This window comes from Molossus molossus, unplaced genomic scaffold, assembly GCF_014108415.1.
Source record: "Molossus molossus isolate mMolMol1 unplaced genomic scaffold, mMolMol1.p scaffold_m16_p_1, whole genome shotgun sequence".
NCBI classification, from domain to species: Eukaryota; Metazoa; Chordata; class Mammalia; order Chiroptera; family Molossidae; genus Molossus; species Molossus molossus.
Window position 1 is genome coordinate 131564557 of NW_023425344.1, and position 22522 is coordinate 131587078.

The window sequence follows — 22522 nt, forward strand, 5'->3', positions numbered from 1 at the left end:
AGCTTGACCTCGGGAGGCGCGCGAGAAGAAAAGACTCCTTTCTCAGCTCCGTTCCGAATGAACGCCGAGCGGTTCGGCGCAGCGCCCGGGCGTGGCCGCCCCGGTTAGTCCGCAGCCGCCGGCCAGCGGGCGGCGCCCCGCCCACGCTCCCTCCCGCTGACGACCTGCAGGTCCGGCGGCCCGGCCCTCGTCCCCGCGCGCTGTCGCTGTAATGCTATCTGCACTGGGAATTTATTCCGCAGCTTTCCTTTTCCGTGATGGTTTTCATTTCCTGTCTTTCAGAGCTGGAAGCGTTTATGGAATATCACATGGTTTTCGTTTACACAGGAAGTCAGCTGCAGCGGTGAGGAGATACCGACTGACTTTTTGTGTTTGTATTTTAGGTCCCCCAGAGACGGGGGCGGGGGGGGGAGAGAGAAACAGTTTGCAGCATTTTGTTTTGTTTTGAAACAGTTTTCCCTTTTCATCCAAAGTCACTGTTCTCCGAAGTGGCCTGTGATTATATACAGAAAGCAGCAGTTTATTTCTGACACGTGGTAATCACTTTATGTGAAGAAAGCTCAGCATGAAGATGATTTTGCTGTTCCCTGAGCTGAGGAGAGAGCCCGGAGGGGTGGGCGAGGAGCCTCCGGGACGGGCCGCGGGGAGAGGCTGAGCCCCACCCAGACCCGGCGCGGCCCGGGTCGCCTGCGGAGCTCGGCTCCCATCCTCCCGGAAAGACGGCCCTTACTGCCCAGTGACCTGCTAGGACCGCTGTGCTTGATCCAGCACATGTCGGTGTCCTTCCTCCCCGCACCGACAAGGACCACAATATGTCGTCTCTTCTTGACCCACCCCCAACCCACCATCCCAGCAATCAGGAGAATCTCTAGGCTTTATAACCGAGATAGAGGAGGAAGTGGAAGAATTTGCGATTTGTTCTGTAAACTCCGTCCTCCGGCCTACACTGAGTTAGAAACTCCTAACTAGAAGCACCTATAAAGACAGCACTCTAGTCACCCTCGCCCCTTCCCCTCTGGTTCTATCCGCTTCTCATCCTCCACCCGCGTTCACAGGACAACTGACCACCCTGGGCAATAGCGCCACCTCGTGGCCAGCACCCCTCTCCGAACATTTCTTCATCTTCCTTTTCCAGGAGCCTGAACAGTCCCTGTGGTCCCATGGGGGTTGCCTTTAAGAGCCAGGGTGTTCAAAACCAATTCAGGGCTGCTGAGGAGCCCCCACCGAGGACTGAAATGGTCCCTCCCTCCTTTCTTCTTGTTCCCGAATGAACTGAGAACACAGGACTAAAGGCTCTCCTTTCCTGCCACCTACTAGGCCACAATAACAGGCCAACCTCTTAGTTTTAAAGCTGAGCCCAAATTAAATGGAAAATGTCCTTTAAGAGCTAGAATTTGGGCACCTATTTTAGAGTGAACCAGTTTATTACCTTTTCCCCAAGGGTAAGTGGGCTCCTAGACAGGAGGAAAAGCAGAGGCAGGGGGCCCACCCTGAGGTTCAGGAGGGGCAAGAGCCAGCCCTGCAGAGGCCATTCTTCAAGGGCAGGGCTCACCCCTGTGCTGGGACTGGGAGGTGCTAAGGTGGTGGCTCTAGGAGGCAGGACAGGAAGTCCTGTGCCCATTTCAGGGGTGGGCAGGGAGCTCTCAAAGAACATCAAGTCTCCGTTGGGCCCCCAGGACCCAGTTGTTCCTGGCAGCTGAAACCTACTTATTTATTTATTTAATCTTCACCCAAGATTACACTTTTAATGGATTCTAGAAAGAGGAAGGGAGAGAGAGAAGAGAAACGCATCAATGTAAGAGAGGAACGTTGATTGGTTACCTCCCATCATGCCCCATGGGGATTAAACCCACAGCCTAGGTACTGCTCTGACCGAGAATCGAATCTGCCAACTTTTGGTGTACCGAAAATGCTGCAACCAACTGAGCCATCCTGACAGGGCCAGCTGAGACCCATTTAATTGAGACTGTCCGACAGCCTCACCATGACCATCTTCTTTTGCTCCTTTTCCCCAGGCCATAAAACTAGCAGCCGTCTGTGTGAACATGAGCCCCACATTTTTATGTGCTGCCTACTGGCAGCTGCAGGACAAGTGGGGACAAAGGCTGATTGCTGCAGCCCTTTCAGTCTCCCAGCATTAAACTGTAATGTGACCTGTTCTCTGAAACCAAATATTTGCAAGGACACCCGGAAGGCACCTGGCTACCAATCTCTTGATCAGGTGGGTCGTTTGCACTGTAAAAATCCCACCTGGGGATTTCCTCAGCTTCTGAGGGGTTAGCAAGCAAAACTCCCTTCCATGGCACAGGAAGCCTGGCCTCCGCTGTCCCAGGCAGGCCTGGATTGGGCTGTGCAGACTGAACCTCACTTGGGCCTGGGAACTGAATGAAAGAAACCCTGTGCCTCTGCGAAGCGGGCAGCTCTGGTCTCTGTCTGAGGCTCCGTTTTCCTCACAGGAAACTGTGTGCCTCCTGTTGCTCATTACCTAACTGAGGAACTATCTGAGTCAGCATGGTGCTTCTGAGGTTCTTCAGCTCCCAGTGAGCAGTCCACTCCGCACTGAGACAACGGGTTTGGTAGGTCCGTCTTCTTACCCCCTTCCTCCCACCCAGCACTCTGGTTCTCCTCTCTCCGGGAGGATGCAGTTTATTGGTCCTGGGGTGGGGGTGTCACAAACTTAATTACTATAAATTCCAACTCCTGCCTGGCTGTTGGGTTTTAGGGTGATGATCCCCAGTGAATCACAAGGGCTCTCAAGTGGCACACACTCTCTCTGCTCAGGACTCTACCTGGTCCCTGTGGTTTGATCCTCCGGAAAATGGGAAGATTTGCTGAGGGAAAAGGAAGTTTTGAGATGGAGAATCAGATGCCCAACCCCGAAAGCTTCTGAGAAGCTCCATGTTCCTGGCCAAGCCTCACCCAGATAGCCCTGCCTCTCCTAGAGCAGTCTGTTACTGAGGAGTGAGTGGCCCAGGCAGGCCTGGGCCTACGGCTCTGCCATCCTGGACTCAATTTTATAGTTTTAACTATAATTTTTTAATTATTTTTTTTTATATATATTTTTTAATCCTCACCCGAGGATATTTTTCCATTTTTTGTACAGATAGAGTGTGAGGGAGAGAGAGGAAGGGAGAGAGAGAGAGAAACATCGATGTGAAGGGACACATCAAGTGGCTGCCACCCGCACGACCAACCAGGGCCGGGGACAAACTGCAACCGAAGTACATGCCCTTAGTGGGAACCGAACCCGGGTCTCTCCGGACCGCAGGCCGACGCTCTAACCGCTGAGCCAAACTGGCCAGGGCTAATTTTTTAATTATTGATTTTTAGAGATAGGAAGGGAGAGAGAGAGAGAGAGACATTGATGTGTGAGAGAAATATCCATTGGTTGCCTCCCACACAACCCTGACTGGGGATTGAACCCACAACGTGGGTATGTGCCCTGACCAGGAATTGAACCGCCACCTTTTGGTGTATGGGATGATGCTCCACCCAAATGAGCCATACTGGTCATGGCCTGAACTCAGTTTTCAATATGTATTTATTCCTACTGCATTTCCAAATAAAAGACCTTCTGGTAATATGCCAGAATGAGATATATAATGATGTTGTTTAGCAGCAACTGTGTCATTCCATGTTGTTGATAGTAAAATAAATTAACATAATAAACATAATCTGCTCAAAAACGGCTAAGGAAAAGCAGATGGTTAGCACATTTCAGCAGGATCTGTTGGTCCAAGTTTGCACGGATGTTTAGACAGAATGCTGCCTGCAACAGATGCTCGCCTGGGTCCCCACGTGATGGGCATAAGGTGACTCAGCATGTCCTGGGGGAGGGCTGGGCCCACCTAGGGGGTGGGCATTATCCAGTCTGTCTGTGGGGTTGGTCAAGGGCCCTTCCCTGGAAGTGGGGGGTCACATAGCAGTTGCTTGCCTAGGTCTCAGCCCAAACGGCTCAGCGGGGAGCCCTGCCTCTGCCTTGCTGCAGGGCAAAGCCCATGCTTTCCCAGCACTCGGGCCATTAGCATGCACATCCCATCCCTGCCCAGTGGCTGTTCTTTGTGCTTCTGGAACAAACCAGCTTTCTTCAGGGGAGAATGGCACTCCAGCTTCTGCCCACAAGCTTCCCAGTGGCTTTGCGAGCCAGTGGGCCATAAAAGAGAAGAAAAAGTTATTTTTGCAAGAGGCCCTGGCTCTGCAGTGCCTGGGAAGCAGGGTGAGGGACGGGGGTGTGGGGGGTGTCTCTCTTCTCCCCAGGTTGGAACTGTGAGCCTGCAGATCACTGCCATCCCAGGTCTTAGTGGCCAGGACTTGCTTCCTCCTCCAGCTGCTGTTTGTAGCTGGGATGCCAGGCCTGTCACTGAAAAGGGGACCCTTACCAGCATGCAGACAGGTACACAAAGGTCCTGGAATTTCCTGTACTGCTTGGGCACCTGTGTACAAAACCTGGGGGTTGATACTGCAGACTTCAGAGACTGTTCAGAAGTTTCTGACGGAGGGACTTTGGAGTAGGAGTCCCAGCTGTTTATGAAATAACCAAGAAGATCCTGGTGTAGGACAGCTCACATGCCTGCTACGTCACAGTGGCACGCACTGGAACCTGTCTGAGTGGAATTGTTATGAAAATGGGTGTGATGACTGTCCAGCGTGCGTAGCACCATGCCTGGCCTGTGCCGTGTGCCTACTAAATGGAGATGCTAGTCCTGTCTGCAACATCCAAGCTGGTTTCAGGAAAGGCAGCATTTCCCCTGGGTCCAGAGGATAATTAGGACCTCATCCACGTGTCTGAAAGGCCCCTCAAGCAGGACAAGGCCAAGACTTATCTGTCCTCAGATTTGCTCCTCAGCAGCTCCTGACTGGTCTGCTCCATCCAGCTCCTACAGGTCATCCAGCTCCTACAGGTCATCCAGCTCCTACAGGTCATCCTCTTCCCCCAGCTCTTTCCTCTGCTCCAGAACCTGCTCCTCAGCCCAGGTGCTCTGGGAGGCAGAGACCAGGCAGTGTTACCAGGCTCACCGGGAAATCAGTGAAGGATAAAGAGGTGAAGGAACAGGAAGAGTCAGGGAGAGCCTTCAGACCAGGACCAGGTCTGACATCCAGGAAAGGAAGGAGGAAGGAAGATGGGGGCAGAAGAGCCTGTGCCAGCCCAGTGGGAGCCCCACAGTCCCCTGTTGAGGTCTGTCATGGGGCAGGGTTTGGCCTCAGGTCGAAGGCCGGGTGGATCTGGATGGCATTGCAGCCTGGAGCAGTTAGGCAGCTGACCACTCTCCTCCGGGCAGGTTCTCTCCTGAAGCAAAACAGGGCAGTGCACCCCCTTGGCTCTACACTTACTAATGAGTCCCCTTGCACTTGGAGCGTCATGCTCTGACTCTGCAAGCCCCTGCCTACCTTGTCCAACTCATTTTCCCCTGACTCCCTTAAGCCCCCCAGCCACTGTGCTTCAATCCCCAGATCCTCAGACAAGCCAAGCTTCTCCCGGTATTGTGGCTTTTAGGACTGCCTGGAACACTGACCTCCTCATCTTCTGTGTGGATTCTTCTTGCAATTCCGATCTCAGTTCAAGTGTCAGCAAGCTTGCCTGGACCTCCCACCCTGAAGCCCCACCGCACACATTACTCTGCAGAGCATCGGATTTCAGCCTTGCATGGCCCTCCTCACTATCTGCATTTGTGTGTCTCTTCTGCTGCTTGTTTACGTGCGTACATCTGCAGTGTCACTCTGAGGCCAGAGGCCTTGCCTTCTCTGACGTGCTCACCACTGTATTTCTAGAACGGCGCTTGGTACACAGTAGGCACACAATACATACATGAAGCAGGCATGAATGCGAGACCTGGAAGGGCCGGGAGCACTAGAATTTGGTAGCTGAGTGTTCTGGGCAAAGTGCTACCCACTTTTCAGAACAAAAAGAATGAGTTTTCAGAAGAAAAAACGTGGAGTGTGTGGGCCTCGATCAGCCTAATAGGAAAGTGTATTAGGGAAAGTGATCCCAAAGCCAAGGGCACCACACACATTGAAGGTACTTATTCCTTAGCCAATCCTCTTCGGGTTTTTAGCGTAACAACCACTGTGATGTGCTAACATGCTAGTGAAGGATGGATCAGAACCTCCTCCCCCACCATTCCTTAGCTCTGAGTAGTTTTAAATAATTCTTTAACCTAATAGACCTGCTTTTGTTGTATAGTACAGTCTTAACTATTGGCAATTTAGTTGTTACCAGCAGACTTGGTTCTAGAACATTCCAGTGACTTGCTCCTTGGCTTTGGGCAATTTCCTAGCATAATTCTTAAATTATTTTGTTGGGGCACTAGAAGGGTATATCTATATAGAATTTTTCTTGCTGACATTTATAAACAAATGTTTCCAATTGATACATTTCAAAAACAAGCAACCTCCAGAACCACACCCAACAACAACCTAAAAAAAACCCAGTTTCCAGTTATCCCAAATTCTCTGGACTAGCAGAACGTAGCCCTCTCAGTACTGTATGTACGGTGCTAGCAAATCACCCTACAACTATAACAAAAATCTTCGTCAGGGCCACTGCGGCACAGATGTTTTGCATAGCAGCTGAGCATTGTTTAGTATCAATAAACACTATCTTCAAGACATAAAACGTGAGCGTGGAGCTAAACATGGCAATAACAAGACTGTGCAGACGATTTGCAGGGAAATGGAATAAGACTCCAGGCTGTGTAGCCCCTTCCTCCCACGTGGAATGCCCCATTTCAGAGCAGGCTGTGCTGGTGTTGACCACTGGCAGGCCCCAGGCTCAGATCTCTGTGCCAAGTGGCCAGTTTGCTCCCTAGAATTGAATGCCTGGAGTTTGTGCTAGACCCATACACCCCAATTTGTGGTTCTCTGGGTCCATCCTTTGGCATTTGTTTTGCAGATGTCACCAAAGATTTAACTTTGCTGGTGCTGATTTCTGAAGCCATGCAGTCTGTGCCAAGCTTCGGGTGCTGTGGCCTGACCACAGACAGTTTAAAAGAAATAACTCCCAACTAGATACTATCCCTCCAGGATACCCAGCTAGTGTCTCCTGCTCTCATTTCCTCCAGAACATTCCTTTAGAGACGATGAGCTGCCACATTGAACCCCAGAGCTCACCAGAGGTTCCTGGAAGGACCATGATGGAGCAGTTCACTTGGCCACCAGCAGGAGATGATGAAGCGAGTGCCACATATCAGAACTCCACTGGATTGGATCTGGAGGGGAGATGGGCTAGCCTAACCCTCATTTTTCATATGTGGAACTGGGGCCAAAGCAATGACATGACTGTTCAAGGCACATAGCCAGGTGGAAGCAGCCAGAACTGGACTCCAGGCAAATTTGATATTTGATGCCAACATCCGTTGCCATTTAGTTCTTCTTTGGTTGTGGGGACATTTGTCCCTGGAACATAGGGGTCTAGAAACTTCTATTTGTTCTAAAAGGGGTGAGATTCCAGAAAATCTTGCTTGGATCTATTCCCATCTATTCCAGGATTAGTTAAATTGTTGTGTGAGTCAGACTGTCATGTGTTGCTCTGAATGTGGGGGAGCAGGTCTAGGGTGGACACCTCCCAAGGACTGCCTGCACCAGGAGTGAGCTGAGTCAGGGACAGCCTTCTCAGGCCACCAGGAAAAGGCTTCCTTGAGCCTATGCTGGTCCAGACCGGGGTGACAGTGCATGTTCCCTGACTGTTACACTGAGACTCGTCTCCTTCAGCCTCTAGTACCACTCAGAGAACTACTTCTAGATCTAGGCAAATGTCCTAACCCCACCATCCCCCACTCTTTGTGGAAAGCCTCTTTCAAAGTTAACATCTCACTTGCATTGAGCCTTCTTTCGGAAGACGTTCCAGGTCAAGACTGATGACCTCACTTTCTGTGAGGATGAGGCTCTCCGCTCTGCACCAGCCTTGGTCACTAGGACCCATAAATCCTGTCTCTCCAGGTCCCACAAACAGCAGCATCTTGTTCATTTTGATATTTGTTCAATACTAGTCTACGTAATAACTCTTCGCCTGTCTTCTAAGGGTTACCTGGTGGGAATCATCCCTTCCAAGGCTCTGCAGCTGAACGTTTGCTGAGATGCTGATGTGCAACTGCCAGGAAAGAAAGAATTTCAGAACTTTTTTTGATTAACAAGATTCTGCAAACTTGTTCAGATAGAGGGGGAGGGAGGGAAGCAGGGGTGGAGGGAGGGAGGGAGGGGGGAGAGAGAGAGAGAGAGAGAGAGAAACATCGATGTGAAAGGGACACATCGGGTGGCTGCCTCCCGCACGACCAACCAGGGCCGGGGACAAACTGCAATCGAGGTACGTGCCCTTAGTGGGAACCTACCCGAGGTCTCTGGACTGCAGGCCAGAGGAACGGGAGCAGAGCTATGCCCCAGCATGTTAGAGTCTACAGAGCACGGGCGAGAGGTGAACAAGAAGGGACACCTGGCCCTGGCTGGTGTGTTTCAGTGGTTAGAGTATCAGCCCACACACCAACAGGTCTTGGGTTTGATTCCTGTCGAGGGCACGTACCGGGATTGCAGGTTCAATACCTGGCCCTGGCCTGGGTGGTGGGAGAAGCAACCGAATGATGTCTCTCTCATTCTCTCTCTCACTCTCCCCCCAGTCCTCTCTCTTTCCCTTCCATTCTCTCTAAAAATCAATGGGAAAATTATCCTTGGGTGATAATTAACAAGAATGAATGAATGAATGAATGGCCTCCTGCATGAATACAGCCTTCTGTCTTCTCATTGTTGACAGCCCTAGAGTGAGGTGGTGCTGGGGCCACCAACACCATGGTGGTTGATGCTAAGACTCATGGGAAGCAGGTCTGCGAACATCTGTCATCATTAGATCACCATTTGTTAAACATCCTCCCCCCGAGTTCTGTGTTGGGTACTGGGGCCACGGGAACTGAAAAGCAAGCTGATACCCTAGGCACATGCAGGAGGGAAGCTGTTTCTGACCCATCAGAAAATGCCCCGGTGCAGATGGGGTGGGGTATGTTTTGTGAAGATCATCTTGGGCAACTCAGGCCTTAGCAAGGGTGTCAGATGCTGGCTGGTGAGCCTCTCACATGGTTCCTCCTCTGGACCATTCAGGTAAGTATGGGGCAGAGGCAGAGGTGCTGACCTGGGCTCCTGTCACTACAGTGTTTGACCAGATTCCCATGGGTATGTGCCTGGTGGTTTGCAGGCCGGATGGGGTCCCGAGAAGGCAGGAGCAGCAGCGAGAGCCCTGCTGCTTCTCTCTGACCACATGTGCTTGGCAGGGGACTGAGTCCAACCTTTAGCCCCTCTCCTTCCTTTCTGAGCTTCTCCTGTTGGTTGTACAGATGGGCACACCAGGCACACCTCTGCCATAGGTGAGGCATGCATTGGGGGTGCCAGATTTTCAGGTGTACTGGATAAAATGAGGCCAAATGATTAGTGAGGCTTGGAACTGAGGCTAGGCTAGGTCTTAGGTGCTGGGTTTGGTGCTGGGAAGAACTGGCTCAGGCCAGGAGCTTCCTCTCTCGCTGCCTATTTACTGCTCTTGAAAGACAAGTGGGCACTGGATCCACCCACATGGACCCAGGCCTTGGCCAGGTCTCCGAACAGCTCTCTGTGCGGGTCCTGAAAGCAGCACATGAATTTCCCCAAGCCTTGTGGGATTAATGAACGCCATTTAAAAATAATTAGAACTAATTTATAATTAATTTCAGAAATAGCTCTTGCCAAACAGCTCATGAAATGTGATCTCTCTGGTGTCAGTTCTGCTCACTGTCAGGCTTTCAGGTCTTGTGAAAGCAATGCTGGGATTAGCCAAAGTTTTCCGTCAGAATCTTTGCCATTTTTGACACCTTCCCAATTCCTGGGTCATCTGATGTCCCAGCAGAGTCTCTGCTGGTCCTCTGCAGGCTGGGACGATGGGGCGGGGGTTCTAGCAGGCACTGGGTGGAGGACACCTCGGGTTTTTCTCTCAGGTGACTGCAGGCAAAGCCGAGACGCTTTCATTTCTATGCTCATGTCCTGCCTGATCTTCACTTCTGAGTGTTGGGCAAAGTGCTGATGTGGAACAAAATCCAAGCAAACAGGACACTGTGCCTCAGCGTCAGTCCGTGAATCAAGTGGCAGCGGAGGTTGCCCAGGGCCTGCAGTCAGCCCAGCAGGTTGGGGCCTGAGCCCCTATCCTCTGGGTTTGCAATGGAACATGAGTTCTCTGAGGTGGACTGACATCACCAGGTGATTAGTGAGTGAGGGAAAGAGGGCTGGGAATGCTGGGCCATGTGTTCCAGGCAGGTGTGCGAGAGGCCAGAAAGGGTAGTTTGGTGAACAGCATTTTCTTCCTCTCTCCATTTTTGCTAGCAGTTGACTCTGCTTGTGCCAGATGTGTGGCTTCTTGAGAGCAAAACATAACTAGCTAGACACGGGGGACCCAAAGAATGGTGACACAGGCCCCAGGCCTTTGGTGACTCAGAGTCTAGTTAGGGAATTGACATGTGCATGGGGGGCAAATAAAGAAACAAAGCCTTTTGTTGACAGTGAAATGTGATGTCAAACAAGAGGTTTAGATAATGATTCCTTAAAAGTCCAAGAGAAGGAGAAACCCTTTTGTTTGTGATTCTAGAAATTCTTTGACCAAAAGAGATTTGAGCTCTGTTCTAAAAACATGGTAGAATTTGGATGAAGGTGTGTGGGTGGGGAGGACAGAAGGCATAAACACCCACAAGCAGGACAGCACAGGGCATGTTGGACAGTGGGCTCACCCACCAGGTGGGATGTGGAGGAGTGTGGGCAAGTCAGGCTGGCGAGGTGGGGCAGGGCCAAACTGTGTATACTAGACTTTATACTAGACTTCTATCTGAGAGAAAATTTGTTTTGAAGGAAGTGATGAGATCAGAGTGTGAGTCCAGGACTCTTACAATGGAAGGTGTTATAGGGGAGCTTCTACCAGCCCCATATGTGGTGATTCGGGAAACTCTGGTTATGGACTACAGGATGGACTACTGGGGTACAGAACAATCTCCTCAATCAATAAATCTGAACTACCAAAGTATATACTGTACCCCAAAGTACTGTCAGGTGTTAGGCTGCAAATGACAGAAAAGCTCCAAATAATGACGTCTTAAGAATAATTATTTTCTCTCATATGCTAAAAATTCAGGGGTAAACAAGTCAGGGATTTGGTGGTTGTCCATGGTGTCAGGGATCAAGGTTGCTTCTAGCTGGTTGATCTTCAGTGCATGCCTTTTATTCCCAACAATTTCTCATGGTCCAATATGGCTGCTGCAACTCCAGCCTTCACATGTCATTCCAGGCAGAAGAAAGAAGGAAGATATGAAGAAGAAGGAATATGAAAAACTAAAGATGCCCATAAATTCTGTGAGAATTCTCCCACTAAGAAGTGGGGATTGTGTCCTCACCCCTATGTCCTCCCTACTTTATGCATTAGAAGATAGAGCAGTGATGTTGTGCTAGTTTCAAACCCAAGTCTTAAGAAAAGTCTTTAGGAACATTCTCCCTGGAAGTCTTGAGCTGTCATATGAAACACTTGACCGTTCTGATTGGCCTGTTAGAGAGGCCATGTGTAGGGACTCTGGTTGACAGTCTTTGTTTAGCCTAGCTTTCCATCTATCTCCACCAAAGTGCCAGCTATGTGAACAAAGCCATCTGGGCCCGCATGGACCAGCCCACCCACCAGCTGAGTATCACAAACTGAGCCAGTGTCGGAAAGAGCTGACCACGGGGGCTCTGAGTTTCATTTCCACAAAACTGTGAAAAACAATAAAAATGGTTATTTTAGCCCTGGCTGGTTTGGCTCAGCGGTAAGAGCGTCAGCCTGCGGTCCAGAGAGACCCGGGTTCGGTTCCCGCTAAGGGCACATACCTCGGTTGCAGTTTGTCCCTGGCCCTGGTTGGGTCATGCAGGTGGCAACCACTCGATGTGTCCCTTTCACATAGATGTCTCTGTCTCTGTCTCTCTCTCTCTCCCCCTCTCCCTCTCTCTCTCTCTCCCTCCCTTCCACTCCATCTGAACAAAAAAATGTCCTTGGGTGAGGATTAAAAAAAATGGTTATTTTAAACCACTAAGTTTGGCGCAGTTTTTTATGCTACAATAGATAATAACAACAAAATTTAGTACCTGGAAATGGGTTACTGCCATAACAAAAACCCAACACATGGCCCTGGCTTTGGGATAAGGCATGGAGCAAAAGCTGGGAGGACCTCAAAGAGACTGTTGATGAGAGTTGGAGGACAGTGAGGAAAATGTTATTGAAGTCTGAACAGAAAGTTTGGCAGCATTGTCACCTGTGGTAACATGGAAAACAGAAAGACTACCCAATGATCTCTTGGGTCTGGCTAAGGAGACGCTAGGCAGAAGACAGAATGTACCACTGGCTTCTTCCAACTGCCTATGATAAACTACGAGAAAGGAAAGATGAACTAAGGAAGGAACTATTAAGATGCAGAGTCGAGCTCAGGGAAAATATAAAGAGGCCAGGATTATCTGGATATATAGTAAAACTGTTCCTCATTTCCATTACCGCCCAGCAAAAGTGTTTCATGATGAGAAATGGCTTTAGGATGAAGACCAAATCCAGGGAACATTGGGCAGCATGCCGTCAGGGTAACAATCCCAAGGTTGTAGCTGTAAAACTTCTTTCAAGAACTAAGAAAGATTAAGGATGTACCTAGTAGGGCTTCTGAGAATTTTAAAGGCATGCCTTGGAGGCTTTCTCAGACAGCAGGGATTTAAAAAATTTTAAGAGAATTTCTCACAATAGATTCTGACTAAGAGCCACTGGGATCTGCTCCCTGAGGGAAGGACTTGGCTCTACTCAGGAACTTGAGATTGATGCCTGGCCAGATTTCCAAACTGCTATGGACCAATTGCTGATAAAGGCTTCCTTTTCTCTCCACTTTTGGGTGGAGTGTGTTAAATGGAGTTTTTCTATCCTAATCTCACCACTGCTTATTGAATGTGTGTGGGGCCATGGCATTCTTTCTCTAGTTCACAGCTCTTCAGAGCAAGAGGAACCAGACTTGAGGAGCTGCTCCTGAAGAAACACCCAGATGAGTCTGATCCTGCTTTAGAAAATGAAGTGCTGGACCTTGAGCTTGAGCCTGAAGCTGTAGTGGAAAGAGACTTTTGGGGATCCTGGAATTTTGTATGTAGAATGAATGTAAGAAATTAGTACTAGAGAGTGCTTGGTGGTAGATTAAATATATAGCAACAAGTTCTCTGACACTCACCCACAATGCTCTGGGCTTGGATCACATACTAGCTGTATTTGAGGGTTTTTCATTTGAGGTGACTCTATAGTCTAGTTTAAATGCAAATGAAAACATTGAAGATTAATCCTTGGGGGTCTAGAAATAATCTGTCAGCACTTCAATTCTAGAAAACCCAAGCTGAACTCTGAGGGATAATAACTTGACAACATTGTATGGGGAGGGAGGAAAGGGAGGGAGGGGGAGAGAGACAGAGAGAGAGAGAGAGAGAGAGAGAGAGAGAGAGAGAGAGAGAGAGAACAACCAACTTGAATGACCAGACTCCAGGCCAGCATGCACGTTCTCAGCTTTCTGTCGGGGCTATGGCAGGTGCCCCTTATTGGGGAAGGCGAAATAATTGAGTGGACTTCACTGTGACAGGTGGAAGGGCAGAGGCAGCAGTTTAATGACTGCAGGTGGGTAGCAGGGAGCTGAGGAGCATGTGATGAGACGCACCTCCAGTGATAGGCTGTGAGAAACAACAGAAAGTGGGTTTTCCAGTTCCCCGTGGGCATTTCCCTGACCTTTTCCATGGGAGGTCACACATCCACAGGAGGGGGAAGCTCATGAGCCCCATGGGAACAGCTTCCCTCATTCTTCCTACTCCCTTTACATTTTTCTTATGGCTCTGTGACTGCATCCAATTTTATTCACTCAACAGTTCTGAAGTCATGTTTATGCCCGTCTCCCAAGAAACAGTTTAGAAATGATGATTAAATCAAGGGTCCATGTAAATTCCACTGTGGAGCAGGAGGAACCATATCCATGCAGGAGAGAGTCCTAACTGCTTTCTTTACTCCCTTCCCAGAAATTCCCTTTTTCTGTTCTACAGCTGGCAGAAACTGGACTTGTTTAAGCTCTTCCTTTAAGTTACTGAACCAAAGGGATTTTATTGCACACAATCACAATGGCCTCGAGTTAATAAAAAAAAAAAAAAAAAAAAAGACTAATATTCTGTGGTTTAGTTATAAAGAAAGCAAAGTGAATTGTGTCAATTTAAGGGACTGGAACTAAGATTTCTTTGGGAATAGACACTGGAGCTGTCAAACACCCAGCTGCTAGTCAGAGCTGTGCTTCTCACTGTTGAAATGTGACAGCTGAGAACTGAAGCCACAAAGTCACACTTGGAGAGAGGTGAGGAGTCCTCTTCTGCTCCTAGTCGTGGGAAGGTTGGGGGCACATAGAAGTGGCCCCAGAGCCCCGTCCTCATAGTCTCTTCATCATTTTTTCCTAAATGAGCAAGTGCCCTGTTATAGAAATGTCAAACATTTTCCAAGTGACGTTCCAGGTAGAGTAAGTCAACTCATATTTCTAAGACAGCACTTAAAGCCAAACTTCAGGAGCACTGTCAGCATTTCAGAGCCTCTTGAAATTATTCAAGGTGCAGATGGCAGCTAGTGCTGGTGAGTGGACACGGCAGGAGCTGGCGCTGGCCAAGAGGCAGCACTTAGCACATCAGTCCCTAAAACAACCATCAGGATGATGAAGAAGCTAGGAAAGATGGGCTACCCATGGGAAAACATTTTTACTCCCATTATAAGAGGGAACAAATGATCCCAGGCTGCTGCTCAGGACACCTAGTAAGGGGACCCATGGGCTGGGCCAGAGAGCTCACCCTTGAATGTAGGGTCTTGCCAACCTTCTGGAAGGTGCCCAGGGACGCCAGGCTGGACCCCTCTCTCCAGACCACTAGGTCGCTAGAAGCAAAGTGGTGCAGATTACTTGGGGTTAGGGCGGAGCCAGTGCCTCGGCCCGCTGGGTCTCCACCCCCTGTCCCTGCCCGGCGTGGGTGGGCTGTCCTATGGCTCCCACCCCACCACCGCCACAGCAGAAAATGTGTCCCACCTGGAGCTCAGGGCTGAGCTGGAGATCTAGTTTCAGGAAGCGACGTGGCCCCTGCCCTAATTGTAGGGGCGGGAGCACCAGGCAGCCACAGGCCTTTCCTTTGCCAACACAAAGCTGCAGTTCGGTCCTCCCAGTTTCATTTCAAAGAAGTTTTAAAAACCCCTCATTTTGCCTAAGTGCTACCTTCACAGAGTGAAATGGAGACGTTTATGTGTCTCTGCCCGCTGTTTTCTTCACCCCACCTGCCTCTGAGGTGGTCTAATGAGTAAATCACTCCTGTCCTGCTAACCAGGGCCAGGGCCAGGAAAGTGAAAGGCACCGGTTACCGCAAGGTGGACAGCGCCCCACTTCGCCCTCCTCCTGGGCCCTGACCTTGGTGCACTCTGCTTCCAGTCAGGCCTGGGCTCCAGCTGAGCCGGCTGGGCTCCAGTGGGGCTGATCTGGGTAAGAACTCTGAGAAGGGCTTTCCCACTCAGGCCTCTGCAGTGGGTCATCTGGTCTGACCTGGGGTTTCTCCTGCCACCCCCACAGCTCCTGGTGGGCAAAACAGTACAGCCTGACCCAGCTGTACTATATTTTTAAAGGAATTTTTGCTTGATTAACGTTAGAAAATTAAAAAACCTAGTCTAAAGCTTTTGAGTTCAGCTTTCAGTAAATTTTGCATTTATTTTTAACAGGACAGGTTGATCCCATTTTGAACGGTCATCTTACCGAGCCGGAGAGGCTTTGTGGATGGCCGTGCTGCTCCCGGCATGCCCTGCAGTGCACACTGCTGTCCCGCCTTGCCTCCTCTTCCATTCAGATGCGCCATCGAATTAGGGGAAATCTGACTTGGGAAATACTTTGCGTTCAAATGTGAAGTTATTTCGAGTGTAAATGTTGAGATCTGTTTCTCAGTATACTCCATTTGCTACGCATGCTCTGACAGTGTGCACGGATTGTGTGGCATAGGACTTTCAGAGTCCAGACCAAGCTGCCTCTTTCACCACCCCGACTGAAATATTTTGGCAAGAGCCCTTCTCTCTGTGTTCCTTCTTCTATCTGGAGGCAGAGCGTACATCAAGGTGGGCTGCTGGCCCCGCACATCCTCCCCTCAGAAGCCTGGTGGCCCGTCTGGAGCACCTTCCACCTCTGTTCGTGCCCCGGCTGACCTGAGGACATGGCTCCATCCGGGCTCCAGTCCCGTCCCAGGCCTGGGGGCAAAGTGAGATGACTCACTCACTGGGGCAGCGCCCCTTACCCTACATAGTCACATGCTTCCAGACCTCACCCCAGACCCCAACTCCAATCTGCTGTTTAGTACCTGAATGTCATCAGCACACAGCTAATCTTTTAGGGTCTCTCTGATGGCATATAATATATCTTGTAAAACTGTGTATTAATGGATATTCGCATGAGAAGTGATTTTTCAGGTATAATTTGAAAGAGAAACTCATTGCTGGAAAATCAGGGAAACTGCGAAGTTTAAACACATACACTATGAACTTTTTCAATAATAAATGATTAACAAAGTCTATGGGAATTTTTTGAGCCCTCTTCCCACATTATCCCTGGACTACCAGCCATGGTCATTAACAGCAGTCAGGCGTCCTGAGTGTGTCCACTGTTTACGGGCCGAGCCACCCTCATCACGTGGGGTCAGGCCCGAGCAGCCTCAGCTTGGCTGTGAAAACCGGCAGTCGTGTAATGCCCTGACTAGGTAATTTGAAAGTTGCCCTTTGGGATCTATATATTTTAATTGTGAAACCTTAATTCATGAGCAATTTTATTCAATAAGGAACAAGTGTGGGGAATTGCACAGAACTAAAGAAAAATCCACCAGGCCAATTACACCTACTCTGGACCCTGAACAGCTATGGCGCCGGGCACGTTGTGCCTGAGACAGTGCATCTCATTTCATTGTTTGACTTGAGTGTGTCTGGGAGTAGGGACTTCTGCTTTCACTCAGGTTGATATGTTTTTCTTTTCCTTGGTAATTGTTAAAAGACCAAGTAAAACCTCCGGTAAGACTTGGGGAACTTCTGAAAAAGCCCCCTTGCTGAGGATTGCCGAATCGGAGCCGAGCGGCGGCAGAGCTGGCGCCCCCACAGCCTGCCCCTGCTGGGGTGTGTCTGGGTGCACAGGGGCTCGCAGGATGCCGGGAGGGAGCCAGAGGCCAGCCCTGGGCAGTCGGAAAAATAAACCAGACCAGATTGGGTTTGTGTTGGCAGGAGGCACGAGGAAGCCATACTGATGGCCTGAAAGGACGGCAACATCATAATGGGAACAACATTCTCCTCCTCCCTCTAATTACAAAGAAGAAAAAAATCACTAAAGACATGTTTTAAATGTCTTATATAAGAGTTCTTATAACCAAAAGTCACCATCTTAAGCTTTGAAGGCCAAGTACTTTGAGGCAGTTTCTGACTGTGTCTATTTCGGGGTATTTAACACGGTCATGGTGAGGATTCTGTTCCAATAAGTGTCCTTCTGGCTCGTGCTAAGTGTGGAACCTCTAAGAAACAAGGGACACACTTGATTCGATCGCAGTAGAAACTGGGTCTTTGGCCCCTTCTCCAGCTAACTGCCAAGGCAGCCTTGGCTCTGGTTCCATCCCCTTTATCAGTGACCACGAGGACAACCGGCCACCCTTTGGGGCTCAGATCCCGATGCCTGCCTGACACTGACAGGACAGATGCAGACTCCACATTCTCCACAGCTTTCCAGGCCTTTCCGGGCCATGGGAGGGATGAAAAGCCCTTATGATGGAATGACAGAGTGAGGACAATTGTGGCTTCAAAGGCCTTTGTATACTGGGCTCTGCATGACCCTGAGGGCGCAAAAACTGTCCGTCTCTTCAGCATCCCTCCCGTGTGTTTCTTTGTTGTCTCAGTTGCATTGCCTTCAGCTGGACCTTGAGGAGGGTGCAGGTGACAGAAGAAAGGACTTCCATGTGAGCCCCACGTGCTGAAGGAAGAGGACTTAGTGGTCAATGAGGGTCCTTCAGCAGTGGCACCATCTCTTAGGCAGGTAGAAGATCTTTATTTTAGTTTTAAATATTTTTTCTTTATTGATTTTAGAGAGAGAGGAAGGGAGAGGGAGAGGGAGAATATCGATGAGAGGGAACTTCGACTGGCTGCCTCCTGCATGTCCCCCACCGGGGATTTGGTCCACAACTTGGGCATGTGCCCTGACCGGGAATCGAACCGGCAACCTCGTGGTGCATGGGTCGATGCTCAACCACTGAGCCACACCGGCTGGGCAGTAGAAGATCTTTAAATGGTCCTTTCTGCATGCCATTTCAAAGTCTATGACATCATCTTGACCACCCCAATACTCTTGTGAAGTCCTGCCTTGTTTTCATTGCTATCCATGCTTTATTTTCCCCATGTGGTCCTGCATTATCCAGGGTCTATGTCATATCTTCCTATGAGATCATGCCCCACCCATCTTATAAGGCCTCCTCCCCACCCCAACTTCCCAACCTCATAAAGCCTGGCAGTCCTCTGCACTCTGAAAGTGGTGACAAATATGTGCTGAGTCACTTACTCTTTTTTATTTATGTATACCCACCTTATTCTAGAAAGCATTTAAGGTGACTCATAAGATATATAAAATACAGCTGGATGGAATAAATTATTTTCTGATTAAATGTACTCTTGTTCTTTCCAGATCTGAGAACCTAAGGGTTGACATGAAAAGATGCCTTCTGCATAAAAATATACATATAAATAGTATTAAAATATATACATATAGATGCAGTCATATTTCTGAATCTAAAAAGATCTTTCACCTGGTAGCTCACATCTGGTGCCTGGGCCCATAGATTCAGGTGGACACTCTTTGACCTTTATGATAAGCTACTGGCTTCTGGGTGACTTCTGGGTGACCTACTGAGACCCTCTGATTCAGGTTTGTGAGGATTTGAAATAACGATTATTTGTAGAATAGTGATTAGAAATTTTTATAGATGAAGGATAGACATGCTTTTCTGAATGATGATTTACAAGGTATTGCTTAGAGATTATTCCAAAAAAATTCCCTAGGTTCTGAAAATTCATTTGTGTGTACACTAACACTACAAATAGTGTTTGCAGTAGTTGATTTGTTGGTGTCCACCTCCTTCATTTCTGGGGACACTAGTGAGCCCAGTACTAGCCAAGGGGCAGTTATGATGTATTCGTGCATCTCTGTAGACAGCTGCTTATTAGTTAAATGGATCAGAGTCCAATTTGGAGAGACTTAGAGCAACCTGAAAGGTACCTGCAAGATCATCCATTCCAACTTCTTAATCTAAGAGGAACAGGTCCAGAAAGAATGCTTACAGGTTTCTGCTAGACTGGAACTCTGATGTACTCCTTCTTAAAAGAGCTCAAACACTGTTGGTGTTGTTCTGGCCCAGGAGAGTGAGAAGCCATTGGCATGAACAATCCCCCAAAGCCTAGCAGTTTCTCAGCACTTTCTAATGCGTATGGTTTCTCCTCTTCTGGCTGGATGTTTGTTTTCCGAATTACTTTCTTCCAAACGCACTGATGCTGCCTAGTTTTGAGAAGCTGCACAGGTTCTCTAGACTTGGCGGGGCCCTTCCTCTTGTGCACTGTCTGCATCTGGCTGTGACCCACCTGTTTTCCTACCTGTTTCCCCGATGCCCCAGTAAAGGAGGGGAGGAGACTTCCCCAGAGCTGGTGGGAGCAGGAGCCGGCCAGAAGCTGCACAGCTGCAATCATTCAGCATAGGCCCGGGGAGGGCTGGCCCAGCCCCAAGTGGAAATTGTTTTCCATCATCTGCTCCACCTTCTTCACACAAAATATTCTCCTCGTTTCTTTGGAAGGTAACTTTACACTAGCCCGTCTACGTTGAGGCAAGGAGTTGACATTTTAGCAAAGGCGCATTAGCAAGCAGGAATAGAAATTAAACAGCCTAAGAGATCATTTTTGCCCATTCTGACCCTGACTGCGTGGCCTCAGCTGGAATGTGGAGCTCGCACTGTGGAGCACACACTGAAACAGCTGGAATTTATCAATGGACCCCACGTTAACCCATTGGTTCCAGGAGCTGGGATTTCCTGACCCAAAGCACTAATTTTTGCACATTTTTTTCACCTTTCCTTTCTGACTCTTAAAGAAGCAGGAGCACCATGTGTGGGCAAAGAGGCCAGTCTGGGTAGCAGCACATTCCTTCTCCCTCTGCTTCCTGCTATGAACTTAGGAACTTGGAGAGAAAGGAAAATACAGTTTGAATGACCCATTTCTTTACTGTTCCTCACAGGTATGATGAAGCCCCAGGTTCCTGTCCAACACTGTTTCTTTTCCTCTAGCCTTTGAAAAACAAAACCCTAAACAACACTGAAACTCATCACAGCTCCATGAACCAATTAAATACATGTGGGGATCTTGGACTTGAGAGGGGGAATTCCCATTCTCTCAGGAGGGGGTGCTACCAGGTCCCGAGGGAGCTAAGTTCTCTCCTTTCACTGGACCCAGCCAGGAAGAGTAACAGCAGTCTGTGGGTGCATGGACTCAGGACATGGTGTCAGAGGAAGCCAGAAAACAGCAGGGAAACTTCTTACACTCTCTGGCTTAATGTCTCTCTTGTCCCCTCTTCAGAAAGCTGCACCGAGGTCACCCACAGGAGCCTGCTCATAGCGACTATAAAAGGAAACTAAACTACAGAAGATGGAAGGCAAATTCCTACCCAGACCAGTTAGTCTGTTTCCACCTCTGCTGATTAGCTGTAACACCCCTGGTTCATGGACCACTGTGAGGGTAAGTGAGAGAACTTATTTGAGAAATCTTGGTCCAATGCTGGCCACAGGATCCAGTCAGCTGTAGTTCCTGCCGCCCACTCAATATCTGCATCTATGTGCAGGCAGAGATTTCCCTGCAAAGACCACCAATAGGCACAAACATGTCCACGGTCAAGTGGCTGATGGAAAAATATTATTGGTATTTTCCCATGAATTACAAATGTTCTGAACTCATGGTTGAGCTGCACATATCTGCCACATGTTTTGACACTGCTGTAATTAGCTAGTTATTAATAATAGGAAAGGAGCAAGAGGGAAGGCCAGGCATTACAGGCATAGCCATTTGGGCAGCTTCACCAGGAAGCTGCAATTTCACACTCCCCAGGAAACCACCAGCCAATTCCCTGCAAAACACTGGGGGAAGGGGTCCAACAAAAGGGAGGTGGGTGCATGTGCAATGAGTTGGGGTGACTAGGTAAGTTGCCTGTCAGTCAAACCTGGGAAAATAAATCGTTGGCTCAAAGGGATGGGATACATAATCCCCTAAAGGAGTTCTCTCTCTCTCTCTTACTCTTGGCTCTGTGGTTCCTTTGGCTTTGCTCCTGCCCGTGTTCCCTTCATGGCCACGTGGCCCTGTGGACCCCACATGCCAAGGACTGATGGACTGTAGTGGGGAACACAAACTAAAGTAGCCTAATGCTGGGCTGGACACTGCTCCACTATGGAGTGAAAATTCTGGACAATAGCTTTGATTTTAACACTTTTGAAGGCAAAATGGGACTTCTTTCTTGGCAGGACAAAGGGAAATAGGACCTTGGAAACTCAGGGTTTTAATTCTCCAAAAATAAACCTTTCTACAATATCTCATTCTCCCCTGGGGTGCTGAGAAGCATGAGGATAGACAGGAAAAGAGAGGAGACTGCTGCCATGTTTTCCTCCTTTACAATTACGCCCTGGGCAGCCCGGAATGCAAATGGTAACGTGGTCTTTTGAAAAAAGGAAATGAGAAAGGGACGCAAGGATAGCCACTGCTCTTCCCCTTAGACCTGACTTTCATTTGCTTATGAGCACCCTGAAAGACAGCCCAGACTTATGTAAAAGGCCAGGGTGATTTATAAAGAGGTGGAGAGGCAGGTGGGAGAGGAGCAGGTCAGGCAGACATGGAAATGAGATGAAGGCAGCCCCACCTCGCAGGGGCTGCGGGGGCTCTGTTTCGGACCCCAGGGCTGGACCGCTGTCCACAGGAGGCTGCGGACGGAGGAGGGGGTCCCCAAGCAGGCAGAGGGCCTCTGCCCTAACATCACCCAAATGTCCAGGGACGAAACAGCGTCCCAGCACCCCCACCGCTGGGCTCCGCGCTGCAGGGAAAGCCTGCGGTGCTGCTTCCGGAGCGCTCTGATCCTTAATAGAAAGGAAGGTAGAGAATATTGAATTTCTGATTAGGCCTGCTGTCTGATGCTCACCAACCAGTTCTGATTCCTCACGGGCCATGGATCATTTTTATGACTGGTGAATAAATGATTATTATCTACATAATATCACTTCCGCAAAAAGGGTGGGCCTGCGCTGACTCCAGCGCCGCAGCGGGGGTGGGGGAGGGGTGGGGGAGGGGTGGGGGAGGGTGGGGGAGGGGTGGGGGAGGGTGGGGGAGGGGTGGGGGAGGGTGGGGGAGGGGTGGGGGAGGGTGGGGGAGGGATGGGGGAAGGTGGGGAAGGGGTGG

At 49.4% G+C, this 22522-nt stretch overlaps 1 long non-coding RNA gene across 1 annotated transcript; it reads left to right on the forward strand.

The window, feature by feature from the left end:
* The first annotated feature begins 281 nt into the window (after positions 1 to 281).
* On the forward strand, positions 282 to 22311 carry LOC118617396. The gene is made up of 5 exons (XR_004956826.1): positions 282 to 343; positions 2016 to 2221; positions 2457 to 2576; positions 20663 to 20821; positions 22246 to 22311. It is a non-coding gene; the product is annotated as an uncharacterized LOC118617396 (long non-coding RNA).
* Positions 22312 to 22522: the final 211 nt, after the last annotated feature.